This window comes from Periplaneta americana, chromosome 11 (assembly GCF_040183065.1).
Source record: "Periplaneta americana isolate PAMFEO1 chromosome 11, P.americana_PAMFEO1_priV1, whole genome shotgun sequence".
Lineage (NCBI taxonomy): Eukaryota > Metazoa > Arthropoda > Insecta > Blattodea > Blattidae > Periplaneta > Periplaneta americana.
In genome coordinates, this window is record NC_091127.1 from 120,921,915 (window position 1) to 120,934,757 (window position 12,843).

The following is a 12,843-nucleotide window of genomic DNA, read 5'->3' on the forward strand; positions in this document are numbered from 1 at the left end:
GAATGACATCAAGATAATATCAGAAAGTATTAAGTCAAAAAACAACAAAACGATGATCCACAATGCAGAAGCATTCATCAGTTTCCAGCAAATCATCTCATCCGCAAGTGGATACTTTAGGTTCTACATAGTGAAGTCCTTCTTCATTGCTTTGGTCTTCCTGCTTTTTCAATGTTTCTGGGGAAACACTATTACTACGGCTTACAAGGTGGAAATTATCTCAAAGTTAAAAGGAGATGCTGAGTGGATGGACAGTTACATCATATCTCTAGTTGTTACCGTGACAGAAATGATCTCCGTGCTGTTAAACTGTTTCTTGCTTCTGGTGATCGGTAGGCGGCCATTAGGATTAGCATCAGGAGTAGGAACGGTGGTATGTACCTCAGTTTTGATTGGAGTATTGTTCTACGAGGTAACATCGGATATAATTGCTCATAAGGACGCTCTCGTCTGGGTCAAAATATTGTTCTACATTCTCTACAACTTTACTGCGATGATAGGTTTAGGGATGTTGCCATTCGCCATGATGGGGGAGATGTTACCTTCTAAAGTTAGAGGGGTAGCTACTGGGTTGATTATTGGGATATACGATGTTCTCACTGGAGTCAGTGTAGCGTTGTACCCTACTGTCATCAATGTGTACGGTGTCAGAGGACTCTTCCTAATATTTGGAATATCAGCCCTGCTCTGCACTGTATTCATTTTCCTGTTCTTACCAGAAACCCATCGCAAGAAACTTGAAGAAATCGAAACATATTTCCTTCAAACTAACATCATGTGGATAACGGGCACTGAATACCGGAAAGTGAAGCAAAATGAAATGATTTTATAGAAGAAGAGTTCAACAACATTTATTCCCTGCAGACAATGAGTCAATTGTGAAATGAAAAATAATTCTATACACTCTGCAAAGCTCTTGAACTTTGCAGCATTTTCTATGTCTTTCAATATCTCGTAGACTTCTTCTAAATATCGATGAACCAATTAAATCGAAGGCATATTCCTTCATTTCTTATTCATGTTCTCCAAGTTTATTGCATTCTGTGGTTCCCAAACTTTTAAGTGTCACGGACATCCCGAAGCTTACATTTCATATTAATGGACCCTCAAAATACTTTGTGCACTTTAATGCTGGTATTTGCGTTCTACTCATGTAATGAATTAAACACCTTTAATAAATTGAGAACGATATTAATTTCAGTTTTGGCTTTTGAGCATAACTTGCAAAATATATAAATACAAGGTTATTTTATGTTAAATTACATCTTTGATGTGAAAAAATAAACCAATATATTTAGACTTACATAAGGTTATTAGTGAGATGGTTGTTTTTGCTGTGAAATATTAAACCCGGTTTAAGACTTATCATAAGGTTAACAGTGGGATTACTGATGTCATTGCTGTGATAATTAAACAGGTTTTTAGATTTAACTTATGCTATCAGTGGAATGGTAGACGCTGCTTTGCGAATTCTGCCTCAATTATACGTAGAGTCCCCGAAAAATAGGAGACGACTCTTCGTGATTCAAAAGTCTGAGTTTTATATCATGGTTCACACGATATCGACGTAGCCGGGCACGAAGATATCTAACCGTGCATGAGTATTATCACCCTACTCCAAAGTACACACAATTCAAAATGTTTTCTGTTAACTGTACATTTTTGGTATGTGTCCCTGATTACGTCCGTGATCTTGTATCTATTACGAAAGTATGGAAGGAACAGTGAGGCAAAAGTCACATACCAAAGGGGAAAACAATGTTATGAATTGTTATGAAATGACAAATTTAGGGCCATGACAAAGACAACTATACGGACCACGAGAAAGGTAACAAGGACCATGAATATAGCAAAGACAAGAGTCACGATAAAGATCACGACAAGAACCAGAACCATGATATGGAATAAGAGAAAGATAATAAGGACCACAATAAGAGCCACGGCAAAGACTACGCTATTATAAGGACCATGACAAGGACAAGGAAAAAGACAGGACGAGAAGGACCGCGATAAGAATCAACAAATGAACCACAACAAGCACTACAATAAGGTCAACAAGTACCACAATAATGACCACGATATGGATCACGACAAAGACAACAAATGAAACAAGATAAGACCAAGATCACGATAAGAACCACAACAAATACCACGATAAGGACCATGCCACAGACAACATATACCACGATAAGAACCATGACAAAAACAACAAATAGAACGATTAGGACCATTAGAATGAACAGGACCATGATAAGGACCACGATGAAGAACATGACAGTCAATAAGGACCAATAAGGACCATGAAAAGACAAAGACAACAACTACGATAAAGATCATCTGGGTTACCAGAAGTCAAAGTGTATGTAAACAGGCTCCGAACACTCGATGACACGAAGATTGCCATTTCCCAGGAAATCGCCAACATTGATGGCGAAATGTTGTAAAGGGCGACACGTAACTTCAGGGAAAGACTTGAAGAGTGCATGAAAAGGGACGGACAAAATTTGAGGGACGTAATTTTCAAGACAGTCTAAATGTATGTACAAATATCCAAATGGCATACATAGCCAAATTTTTCGGCATAACTATATTTGTTCTGATGTGCATAACCACTGTATTATTTCCATTTCAAAACCACTTAACTTCTTTGCCGCACCTTGTACTTCAAAATTTTACACTGGATAATTCTGTACAAGACTTTAAACATGGCAGGAAATGAAAATATTAAAGGCTAATTGGCACTATGAACACTTATATTATATTTTCATATGAACACATCCTGATTTTAAGATTGTGTTCAAAGTATCGCTAATAGATTTACGCTCTTCAGTCGATACTTTATTGCGAAGACTGATATAAGTTTAAAATTAATATTACCTGTATTAACTTGCACTTATGATGTGTACTTGTCTCACTATGAATATGTATATGTATATGACTTTATATGTATATGTGTATGAACGTTCTTAAATAATATCCTTGATGGTTTTACGTTTAACAGAGTTGAGAATATTATATCCCGGTTCAGAATACTGGAATTAACTCAGTCATGACTAGCCCATGCCAAACATTACTTTCTTTCCAACAATATATTCATAATTCGCATTAGTTTTAATGAAGCATTTTAATATGTTTCTGTGGTACATGTCTATCTTTGCATACCACTCTTCAATTTACTTTCAAAACTTCATTTACAACCATTTTACAAAATTACATCATTGTCCTCCTCATTTAAAACTTTGACTGGTTTAGCTATAGTAGAAAGTCCTCCATTGTAATTAATTATGTTGTCCAATGTCGACTATAAGCTGTATAGATTACATAAGATTGATGATACCGCACTCTTGTGGCAGTTTGTTCGTTCTACGGGCTGGTATAGCTTGCATTAGCTCGGATGATAACAAAAACAAACAATGTGTAATATATGAAACTATTTGTTCACGTTTAGTAGTTCAGTAAATTAAATTTTACATTTTATCCATCATATCTGTTATTGTTATGAACTTCGATATTTCTATATTACACAATGCAATACGATCAATAGTTCGAAATGTTACTGTGACCTTAAATGTTTACTGGGACACGTTTATTGCACTTGAACGAAAGATAAATGGGTTTTAGAACGGGAAGAAAGAGACCTGTTAATATTTCTAAATGAGAAGTGGAAAATTAGGCGACGTTAATTCACTTTTACTCATTTATATCAATACTAAAATGTGAGCACCCATTGAAAAAATTAAAAGCCTGCGCCTATGCCTCACATGTATACAGGTTGAACCGTAATAATGTCATTAATTACAGGGTGTTATTCTTTGGGATATTTCAAACAAAAAATGTTTAATATAATTTTGCTCGTTTTTGCTTCTTTTTCGATACAAAAAATGTTTTATAAGAAATATTTCATAGAGTGTTCTAAGAGAACCTTTGATTTAATTCTCAATGTGCTTAGTCAATTTAAGAAAGCAGAGTATTATGATAAAAAATTATTGAAATAATTTAAATTTTGTCCTCTAAATGTGTATAAATTTGATCCGAACAAATGTAATGTTGCTAAATTCTTTGCAGAACGAAAAGTTACATTTGTTCTGATCAAATGTTTGCACATTTAAAGGACAAAACTAAAATTCTTTCAATATTTTTTTATCATAATATACTGCTCTCTTACATTAACTGAGAATAATTAGGAATTCTATCACTAGCTTTCCAAAAACACGAAATAAAGTATTTTGAATGCCATATAGTCTAAAATCTAAGTTAGAACGAACTTAATTTATATTCAAATACTCATAGAAATCAGTTCAACCATTATCGCGTGAAAAGGTAACAAACATACAAACAGACAAACATACAAATAAAAATTTCAAAAACTTGATTTTTGGTCCCAGAATAGTTAATTATACCAGTCATTTCTTGAAAAATCGAAAATTGCGAGGAAAATTTTGGTTACAGGTATATTATTATTATTATTATTATTATTATTATTATTATTATTATTATTATTATTATTAAGTCTCAGAAGATAGTTACGTCAAGAATTAGAAATACTAGTATGTAAATACCTTCTTATAAATTCGTAGAAAAAACAGACGTCAAAAAATTGTAATAATTTTACTGCTATGAAACCTATTAAGACATACGTAATACGAATATAAATAACTAAATTCATTTAAATATTTGCGAAGTTCAGCGTATAAAGAAAAATATGATTTTTATTTGCTTAACCCAGATAAGACTGACGTCCTATATATAGGACACCGACGTTTCACACAAATATGTTAATAACAATGACTATGACAGACTAAATATAAGAAAAAAAATTGGAGGCAATTTATAACACATAAGGATTATGGTATCATGATTGCCGACTATGAAAATCTTACACAGCAATGTTAAAAAAATAAAACGTTCCGTCCTATATATAGGACGTCAGTCTTATCTGGGTTAAGAAACTTTTGAACAATTGACACAATTTCTGTCGCTCCTGTTTTCCTACATTTTCCTTTATTATACCTTGCGTTTTCTTCTCGAGCTCTTGTAACGTCTTTTGTGCGACGAGGAATGCTGCGGATTACGTCAGCAATCTCTTCTTGGTCGATGAATCTCCATTTTGATGAGAGTTTCTTGCAGGTAGCCCAGAGTTCTGTAAGTATTAAATTTTTTTTCAAATTAGCCTAACTAGCTTTCCCACTCATTTTCTATGGGATTGAAGTCTGGGCTGCGCGCTGGTCACTTTAGGTTAACTTCCACCTGTTGTACAAATTCTTACACGGCCCTTGTAAATTGTGGACAACGTTGTCATGAAAGATTTCTTCTATAAATCAAGAAAACTGAATTAATAATGACATCCTGTAGATATTCCGTAATATATCTGGACGGCGTCAATAATTTTTTTTATCGATAATCACCAGCTCAGTACGAGCAGTGATACTGTCAATACAATGATTGTACATTCATTGAAAGATTTTCTGTGCGTGATGACACAGTGTGCATGTCGCTGTTCAGGTCACCGCCGTAACTTCTCTCGTCCACGGGACTCATCTGTAACAACACTGAGCTCAAATTCTTCGTCTGTCCATTCGATGTGCTGACGTGCAAAATGCAAGCAGGGTATTCAGAGAATGATGTGCAGCCCATGAACTTTAAACCTACTGCTAACAATTCAGCCAGAAACATTTATATTCTCTTACTGTTAATAGGCCATGAGCAAAAATTAATGATAATGTAAAGTGATCACAGAGCACTGATGACAAGAAATCAGCCATTCCGTTAGTTTGTTAAATTTGGTTGTACTGATCCAGATCTTCTGGTTCAGTCAACCGCATCTTCATACCTTCGATAGCATTGCACACAGTACTATAGACTATACCCAAAATGATGTCGATATACTATAGTTACTGATTTCGAATAACTTCTTCTGGAGGAACTGTTTATTTCTTCAGGGTATGCTGGTTCATTTAACAGATATAGTACTAGTAGGTTTATTTTGCCTGGCAGAGTTAAGGCCATGAGGCCTTCTCTTCCACTCAACCAGGTTTCAATAATATACATGAAATACAAAATTAGATTACAAAAGAACACAAAAGAAAATACCTTAGAAGTTACATAAAATATAGTAGAAAATTACAATAGACAAGATCAGGTATAATAGTTTAACATGAAAAAATATCACGAAGAAATTTAGTAGCGCTTCTCAATTCGTTTCTAATCTCGTTAATTAAAAAAAAATTGTATATAGGGAAAAAATAAAACAATTCCTTTTTATTTATTTGAAGAACTCCGAAGCACTTACAAGAACTTTAACTTTTCAATATTCGTAATCAATATATCGTAATACTGTAGCTTGTATGGGGGCAAAAAACTTTAAGGTGTCTATTGTTTTTATCTGCCAATGTGTAAATAGTTACTTTCAGCGAAATAATCTAATTAAATCCTATTTTTCAACCTATATGAAAATAATTTCTTATGATTATATTTAGCATCGCTTATTATCATAGATTGTAATAATATTTCGTACTTGTGCGTTGTAATAAAATATTTTTCGGAGTTTGTAACTGTTTTTTTCTTTGTAAATTCTATCTATATGCATTGACTAATAAAATACACATTTTACAAAAAGTTTAGACAAATTTGATTGTTAACAGCTTTTCCTACATTTCACAGATTCAAAGCACTCACTGAATAAAATTGGTGCCAGCTTGGAAATAGGTTTCGCTTAGTATGTTGCCGTTCGAAATGTGACATGGACAAGTAACAAGTACGAGTAACAACCAGCTTAACGATGATTCAGCGCGTCTCATTTTTTCAAAAAGATTTCCCGACTTTCTTACAGATACAATTTAATGACTAACTTTATAAAAAGTGCTGGAACTGTCCATAATCCTATCTAGTACATATTTGAGACTTTTTTAAAAAGGTTTTTAGATACATTCTGGGTTTCATCTGTATCGGCATCAGAGCACTTTTTCAGTAAATTCTGGACTGTTGAATCAGATTAGCCTATTGTTGATCGCCAGTATATTTGCGTACAAGCATAGCGGGACACTTTTCGTACGATTTCTTCTTAATTTAGGCCTACATATCATAAATGAAGATTCTATGTTCTAATGTGTGCTGCATTGCCACGAAATGAACTAAATTGGGCTGAATGGAATTCAGCTGTAAACTAATTCTCTAACCTTGATGTTCCTTCAGCCTGTCTTAAGTGTCCATATTACACAACACAAAATCTTTCCTCTCTCGATCTAGGGTAAATATGCCCACTAGTTTGTCAGCAGTAAAAGGCCGACGGCATTTCCCTGAACGAAGCCTGTTTTCTGGCAAACGCTATAATAACTCCAGTTCAAAGAGGTCAGTACATTTCGATTCTTCTCGTTTGGTATAATAATTACAAATTGTAGCCCTAATGACTAGAATAATTTTAGAACTTGAAATTAGTTGAAATTATGAAATAAATCGAAAATTTCCATCGAATTTCGAAACTGATATGTAAGAATAATGACAAAAATAGGAAGTGGGAAATAACTGTTCACTAGTACGGGGAGAGTCCAGGTGCTGCTCGGAAAAATAGTTGGCCAGAGAAACATGTCCTAGTACGGCCAGGGATTTTATTACATGGTCAATTTGTGGCCCGACACTAGGCTTTAGCATCAACTTTGCACATGCTTATTTTATAGTGAGGATCACGTAAGAGCAGTTTGTATAAGGCTAAATTGGCCGTCTCTTCAGTGTTACCAACTAATACCAGAAATCACGAAAGAAGATAAACTCACAATGCCATGTATTATAATAATAATGATAATAATAATAATAATAATAACAATAATAATAATAATAATATAGTATTATTAACAATAACGATGTCTTTCTTATTTACTTATTTACCACATCTCATCTTTATGTTGGCAGTGTAAATAAATACATACATACATTCCTCTCACTCACTAAAATTGTAATCAATTCTCAAAAAGAACTATCATAATATTACTCATATCAAAATATTACTCACCTTTACCTCTCGTTTACAATGTTATGCAATTATTATATTCGTTACTGATGTAATAAAGTATAACATTGTAAACTTATGGATTATGTACTATTATTACATTAATGTACACATATTTTAACAAATTAATATATTTTTAAATTGTCGAATTCCTGAATAAAGTAAAGGAAGAAAATTAAATTTAAGTACTTAAATGTTTTGAGAATAACTTATAAATTAATTTATTGTTAACAGTTAACGGTTAAAAACAAATTCTTTCGCATTAAAATGTTAAATGAGAAACGCGACTAATATTTTGAGGACACGTAGTACTAAGATCCATACGATAGAAATGTTATGACTCTAGTGTATGTCACGCATTCCTTCTGCTCCCTTTCTCGTCAGCTCTTAGCAGTAGATGCTAATATGGGGGAAAACGTAATAACCCTGAGAAAAATCCCAACTGCGACTTTGTCCGCCACGACTGTCACTATAGATTTTTCAATGAAAAATCCCAGACACGACTAGGACTCGAACCTGCGTGACACGGTGGAGGCACATGAAGCTTAGAAGCCTAACAACATGTTAAAGAAGAGTTTTTAAGGATGGAAATGATAGCAATGCATCAGAACTCCATCAGAGGACTTCAGTTTGTAAAGACATTTTTATGGCTCATATGCTTCCCAATCGGAGATGCTCATTTTCGCTTGATGTCGTGCTTCACAGCGCAGCGGTACAACTTCAGAAGAACATGAGAATGCAATAGTAACATGCCCACAAGCGATCATATCTAAAGGGTTGTAACTGTGTACGAGTCTTTATAAATCTCCTTTTCTTTCGTCAGGTTAGGTGAAGTATAAAAAGGCAACCTTGCTTGGATATTCAAATATAAATTTAAACAACTGGAAAAGCTACACAGTAGCGCAGAATAAAATGATGATAACGATAAATTATTACAATGGATTCCTAATGAAGAGATTAATAAAGCGGGAGTAGAAGAACAATAACCATCTCATCACATATCATAACTGAATGGGTTATTTTTGAAACTCCATAAGCTAAGAATTGTAAACGTGTTGGAAAAAAAATTCTGTGGTGTTCAGGTAAAGGAGGTTGTCATGTTTTTGTACAGTTGAAATTTTGTTCCCCAGATAAACGCACAAGTTAAATTGTACATGTGGTCAACCCTACGACGTAAATGTAAAACTATTTTTACACACACACTGAAATACGCTAGTTATGGAGGTGTCTCAAAGGTTATGGAACACTCTACATAATTGAGACTCGGAATCCAAGAGGGGTCCAATATTTAATCACTTTCAAAATTTATTTCTCATGCAAAATAATTAGTAGAAACTTGTTCCCATGGTTATATGAAAAGATGTAATGGAAATGTGCTTACGAAACAAAAAATAATTAGTCAGAGGCATTTTGTAGCAACAGCAAACATTTTCTTCAATTTCCCAAAAGTTTGATGTAATGGACTTGGGCCCCTCTTGGATTCCGGGTCTCAATTTCAATTTAATTTTACTTTACAGTAATGCAGTACAGGAAAAAAACATTAATTTCTTGAGGTAATGTTCATAGAATGTTGCAAAACTTTCCATTTCTGTTACATGTGACTAATGTAACTGGTTTCTAGCGAGAAAATTTACAAGCATATTCCTTAGTAAGAGTGAAGTTTGTTTTCTACAGTTACAAGATCTTGTAGGCCTATTACACAATACAACGTCAGAGTGGAACAAGAAATTGTTAACATATATTCGTTATTTAATCATTATATTAGTTCACTTTCATCATTTCGTCACATTCCACATGAAGAGAAGTAAGAAAAGAAGATAATTTTAAAGACACTGTATGCCGGTTTTGAATAATCCATATGTAGTTTACATACCGAAGTAAACTGCACACAAATGAAGGGTTCAGAGCCTTAGTGGGCCAAGCGCCATTTATTAAAAACAGAGAAATGAAAGGTTAAAGTTAAGTGAATACCATAGTTTAATGAAGATTGACATAATTTAGTTTGAATGTGTAGACTTCATATTACTTGCTATATGTTTCCATTGAATTATGGTGATGACTTCATTTTAATCCTTGTTTTCTACGATTTTAGTAAATGGCGCTTGGCCCACTATGGTTCTAAACCCTTGAAAGTATATTCAAAACCGGCTTATCTCTAGCCTCGACTTTTTGAGTTACGTCTCTTCGCGTGGTAGACGACGATTTATGGTTAATAGTTTTGTGTCTGTTCTTATTTTAATGTATATTTCAGAATTTCTTATTTACACAAATATTCAAGATTAGACCTAATTTATATTCGCATTACTGAACTAGCATATAAACTGTCACTTTGATAACATTCCTATTAAGAGGAGATACTTTACACAATTCCCCAATAACTACAACAACAATTGAGCAAGAATTACTCACTCACTAAGGTAAATATGGAGCATATTATATGCCAATTTGTCATACAAATGCATAAGCTATTATTATTCATAGATATGCTAACAATAGTAATAATATAATCCCCTTTTCGTGTTATGAATGACAGTTCGAACTTCGGAATGATTAAGACGTCATCACACAGTATGCGGTTTTACTATCAATGACCTTGTTTAATTGTAGGGTGCTTGACAATAGCTTGAAATGCGATTATGACTATCTTATATGACAGTGATGGCCAAAAGCTGTGTCGCGACACATGCCCCTGCCTTCACTCAAGCGTAACCATGGCATCATATCCCCACCCCCTCTCTGTTTATAGCCTTCACTTCGATATAAGACAAGACATTTGTCAGCAGCGGACGTACACATGTAATGTTAAAAGTGTGTAGGATAATATGTTTCGATGTCTTTTCCAAAACAGAAAACAAATAATATGTAAAAACTTATTTTTAAGGAGCATGGGAGCAAAAGTATTTCTTTTGTGCAGATGGTAAAAATATGAGATACTCAATTTGTTGTAAAATTTTTAATGAATTATAAAAGAATAATCTTCGTTGTTACAAAGACTACCACGCCCTTACTTGTAAATTGAATATTTCAATAATAAACGAACAATAAAAAGTGTCGGCTTCTATGTCTTAATCGGGGTAAAATACTTCGACTTTTTTTTTAAGTATGTAGTATAATTTAGAACTTCGCTACCAGCCTGGTACGTTTTTCTAATTTCAAAAATATCTGCTGATGCAGGTCTAAAGTACACATTCTTTTTTTGTAAATAAGAAAATATATTTTATTTTATTAATAATACAAAAATAATGAATAGGAGAATAAAATTTAACACGGAAAAAAGTGCTTGTAGTTAATAAGTAGAATAATATTATATTGTTTTTGTTTTTTGGTCACAGTCCATCTCTGCACTGTTATTCGCTGCATTACCTGAGGAGATACCCACTCCAACCCTCTCCCTGCGATAGTGGTGTGCGGGTTGCATTTCTATTACGTCACAATTTCGTGGTGTTTGGCAATCATTGTTATATGACATTATGTTATGTAACATGAGGGGTAAAAGCAGTCATATGAACGTGGAATTAGTGCAACATTTTCTGAGACATGATACTTCCTAGGATTCAGAGTTGTAATGTCCACAGTTTAATGTCCTCCTGCAATAATGTCCGCTATGCTAAAATGTCCACATTACATATCGGTACAGTAAATGTCCAAACAAATAAAACGTCCACTACAATAAAACGGCCACTGCATGATATGTCCACATATTTTATTGAAAAATGTCCAAAGTTATTAATTTTCTTTTATATTCAATGTCCCAAGTCATTAAACAATAAAGAATAAATGACCAGGGACATATTTACTGTAATATTGTTTAAAGTTTACTGGAATTTTGCTATTGCTTAGTAACCAAAGCAGCATTATTACTGTTATAATACATACCGGTAATTGAAAATGTACTTTTTTGTTATGTGACAATTTTCTTGCCTAGTAACCAAAGCAGCATTATTACTTTTATAATACAGTGAAACCTGTTCAAGACGGAAGTGACATGGTCCTAATTTTTTTTCCGTTGTGGACAGGTTTCCGTATTATTCACATGTGAGATTAAAATGGAATATTTTGTCATTCATATACATGAAAAACAAAATGGCATGTCCCAAACTGCAAGAAGTACAAAATCTTCCATTTAACACTCATCACATTAAATCAGCTTTCTGTCGCTCATTACGTTGGTAAATCATCTTGATTAAAATATCATTTTCTGTATAAATTATCGTAAGTCACTAATTAGTCATTAAACATTACTAAAGTTTACTAATCTCATTATATACCCACATACCACTTTCGACGAGATCTTATGTCGTGTTTCTACTCTGCATATTCCTGGGAAGGACCATAGCTATATCTATGTCTCAAGATTCGCATCTCAATATTGTTTGAAAGAGCAAGCTATTACGGCTTTTAATTTTTGGACGACAATACGCGCCAACAGCTACGGCTTAACGCTAGTGCAATGTCTTATCCACGGATAAGGGACGCCAGTTCGAGGGTGCACTGTGCTGTTGACCGCTGCTCTAAGTAATAGTCCAAGATTCACACATATACGAACCAACCGGTTATATAACTGTTTTATAAATTCTATTTTTCACCTTTTCTATGGGTAAAACAGACTGGATGACAAAAGCTTCTCAACCGAATAATAATAATAATAATAATAATAATAATAATAATAATAATAATAATAATAATAGGCATTACGCTATTTATTCTGCACTTAATTTCGTCTCAATTGTAATTTATATTAATACTGTTGCTTCAAGCTGTTTTGTTTTTCCATCTTTTCAAAGGATAAATTTTCAATTTTTATATTTCCATTTCGTAATATCCCAGATCACATATATAAC